The following is a 4,074-nucleotide window of genomic DNA, read 5'->3' as shown; positions in this document are numbered from 1 at the left end:
CCTCAGCCTCCCAAAGGCACGGGATTACAGGCTGAGCCACCAAGCCCAGCTAATTTTTTTTTTTTTTGAATTGGAGTCTCAGTCTGTCGCCCAGACTGGAGTGCAGTGGCACACTGCTCACGACCTCCGCAGCCTCGACCTGCTGGGCTCAAGTGATCCTTTCCCCTCAGCCTTCCAAATAGCTGAAACCACAGGCACAGGTCATCACACCTGGCTTATTTTTTTTACTTACTGTAGAGACGAGGTCTCGCCAAGTTGCCCAGACTGGTCTCAAAACCCTGGGCTTGGGCAACTCTCTCGCTTCGGCCTCCCAAAGTGCTGGGATTACAGACTTGAGCCACTGTGCCCAGCAGGGCCGCTTTTAGAAGGAATTAGAAAAAGCTGTGTGGAATCAGGGAAAGCAAGCAACTGATTCCTTTGGAGGTTCTCGCTGCTCCGGCGCCATGACTCAGAATAGTTGCCCTGATAAAGGCCAACTTCCAAGGTTACGTTGCTGGTGACTGTTGTCATCCTGTCCTGGGAAGGCTCTTACTACACCAATAACTTCATCATTGCCTCATGAGGGAGGTCCCGTGGGGACTTATCAGGGACAAAAGGTGCCAAGAAGCCTTCATCAAGCAGCCAAACTTTTGAAAACACAATGGGTGCATTGCTGCAAAGGCGGGCGCGGGTGGAAGCTTCTCGTCGGACCAGATGTTCTGAAACCTCTCTGGGAAGCAGATAACACAGCTTCCATCACCCCAACCCTCCCTACTCCTGCCTTGGCAAACTGAAATGCTTTTGGGCATCTTCCTTCAGTAAGCACTTTGGGAGCTTTCATTCATTTGGGGACTAAAATGAACAACAGCCACTGTCCCTCCAGAGCCTGCTCCACGTCAAGCCCGTCACAAGTGTCTCCCAGCAAGTTTCTAACTCAGAACAACAGGAAGTGGTAGGTGTTCTACCAATGTCTTTAAGTCTTTGCTCAAACAGCAAACATCTTCTTTTTTAGTGAGGCCTGCCCTGACCACTCTACTTAAAACTGCAACCCCCAGCCCAGGCAACAGAGCAAGACTCCGTCTCTACAAAAAAAATTTAAAAATTAGCTGGGCATGGTGGTGCACACCTATAGTCCCAGCTACTTGAGAGGCCAATGTGGGAGGATGACTTGAGCTCAGGAGGTCCAGGCTGCGCTGAGTCATGATTATGGCGTTGCACTCCAGCCTGGAAGATGGAGTGAGACGCCAACTCAAACAAAAACAAAAACAAAATTGCAACCCTTCCCCACCTCCGCTCCACATTGCCAAGCTCCCTTCACAGACCTTCCCACCTTCTGGAACTTGCTCTTAATTTTGATTTTGTGAGACATTTCCTTCAGTGTTTGTTTATTGTCTGACATTACCCACCCTCCACAAGGGAGTGCACCCATAAGGGGGAGGATCTTTGCCACTGATGGGACTCACGGCCTATAACAGAGCCAAGTGTGTTAATATACTGACTGCTCTATCCATCACACATCATCATTCATTGAACCGGTCTCTTATGGATAGACATTGGGTTGCTGCCAACCTTTTGCTAGAATAAACACACTGTGTGAACATCCCTGGACAAACACATGTGCATATTTGTGTGCTTATGTTGTAGGATTGATTCTTACATACAAATAGAGTTGCTGGCCAGGCGTGGTGGCTCACACCTGTAATCCCAGCACTTTGGGAGTCTGAGGTAAAAGGATTGCCTGAGCCCACAGGTTTGAGACCAGCCTGAACAACATGGTGAGACATTATCTCTACAATAAATCAAGAAAAATTAGCTGGGTGTGGTCGTTCACGCCTGTAGTTCCAGCTACTTGGAAGACTGAGGCAAAAGGATTGCCTGAGCACAGCAGGTTGAGGCTGCGGTGGCCGTGAATGTGCCACTGCACTCCAGCCTGGGCAACAGAGTGAGACTCTAACTCAAAAAAAAAGAAAAAAAATTAACAATAGGGACTATATGGATGAGCACAGGAGTAGAAGGGAGACTTTCCACTGATATGTTCTTATAGTTTTGATGTTTAAACAATGACAATATAGCCTTGACTCAAAATTCTTAACGATTTTTATTTTGAAAAATATATGTGTGGTTAAAAAAAAATCCAAACAGTTCAAAAAGGGTAATAAGCAAGTCTCCTGCTTACATCCAAGGACTACCTAAAAAGTAGAGCTGACATCTCTCAAAACATGTACACAAGCTCTATGGAAAATATAAATTTTTATTGAGAGACAGTAAAGAAGACCTAAACAAATAGAGAAATGTACCATATTCATTGACTGGAAGATTCAAGATTTGAAGGTGTTAGTTCTTTCTTTCCTTTTTTTTTTTTTTTTTTTTTTTTTTTTAAGTTGGAGTCTCACTCTTGTCAACCAGGCTGGAGTGCAGTGGCACAATCATGGCCACCGCAGCCTCGACCTGCTGGGCTTGGACAATCCTTCCACCTCAGCCTTCCAAGTAGCTGGAACGACAGACGCACACTACCAGGCCCACCTAGTTTTTGTGATTTATTGTAGAGACGAGGTCTCACCAAGTTGCCCAGGCTGGTCTCGAACCCCCATGCTTAGGTAATCCTCTTGCCTTGGCCTCTCAAAATACTGGGATTACAGACTGAGCCACTGCACCCAGTCAGTTCTTCTTTCATTGATTTACAGATCAAATACAATCTCAATCAAAATCTCAGCCTTGTTTTTCTTTTTGAAGAACTTGACAAACTGATTCTAAAACGGATATGGGAATAAGGAGCAAAAGTATCCAAGACATTTTTGTGAAAAGAAAACCAGCAAAGTGGGAAGATTTGGTTTATTGGATATGAAGGCTTATCATAAGACTATAGCTGCTAAGACTTAAATGCATACCAAAAGCATAGCAATACAAAATTAGTTTGATACATTCAACTGAACCAAATCTGGAAACTCTCTTATCAAAAGGAATTTCTAGCCGGGCTCGGTGGCTCAGCCTGTAATCCCGCGCCTTTGGGAGGCTGATGTGAGTGGATTGCCTGAGCCCGCGGGTTCAAGACCCGCCTGGCCAATTTGGCAAGACCTCATCTCTACAATAAATCAAAATGAGCCGGGAGCGGTAGCGCGCGCCTGTAGTTCCAGCTACTTGGAAGGCTGAGGCGGAAAGATCGCTGGAGCCCAGCAGATCTACCAGTCTGGGCAACAGAGTGAGACTCTAACTCAAAAAAAAAAAAAAAAGGAATTTCTTCCAAAGAAAGTTTGTGAAAAACCCCAAAGCAGAAGGTATTTGCAATACATACAAGTGATAAGGCATTTGTACCTAGGCCAAATTAAAAAAAACTCCTTGACATCATTGAGAAAAAGACAGACAGTTGCTAGAAAAATGGCAAAAGACTTTAAATTGCTCTTTCAAAAAGAAGGAAATTGATATGGTCAAAAACCCTATGAAAACCAGCTCAAGCCAGGCATAGTGGCTCACTCCTACAATCCCAGCACTTTGGGAGGCAGAGGTGAGAGGATATCCTGAGCCCAGGGGTTTGAGACCAGCCTGGGCAACTTGGTGAGACCTTGTCTCTACAATAAATCAAAAAAGTTAGCTAGGCATGGTGGCACATGCCGGTAGTTCCAGCTACTTGAAAGGCTGAAGTGGAAGAATCTTGAGCCCAGCAGGTTGAGACTGCGGTGGCCATGAGCGTGCCACTGCACTCCAGCCTGGGCAACCGAGTGAGACTCTGACTCAAAAAAAGAAAGAAAACCTGCTCAGCTTCATTCATAGTCAAGGAAATGCAAATTAAAGCCACGATGAGATACAACACATAGTCTGCATCTGTTCTGTACTTTTTCTGAATGCATGTTATATTTTAACATGAGCATATATTTTAAAAATGTACACATGTACAAATTAAAGTATTTAAAAATTTTTTTTTTCTTGAGTCGGAGTCTCACTGTTGCCCAGGCTGGAGTGCAGTGGCAAGCTCATGGCCATCATAGCCTTGACCTGCTGGGCTCAGACTATCCTTCTGCCTCAGCCTTCCAAGTAGCTGGGACTACAGGTGTGTGCCACCATGCCTGGCTAATTTTTTGATTTATTGTAGAGTTGAGG

The sequence above is a fragment of the Carlito syrichta genome, unplaced genomic scaffold (assembly GCF_000164805.1).
Source record: "Carlito syrichta isolate Samal-C Ts95f unplaced genomic scaffold, Tarsius_syrichta-2.0.1 Scaffold287775, whole genome shotgun sequence".
NCBI lineage: Eukaryota > Metazoa > Chordata > Mammalia > Primates > Tarsiidae > Carlito > Carlito syrichta.
Note: the sequence above shows the minus strand (reverse complement) of the source record.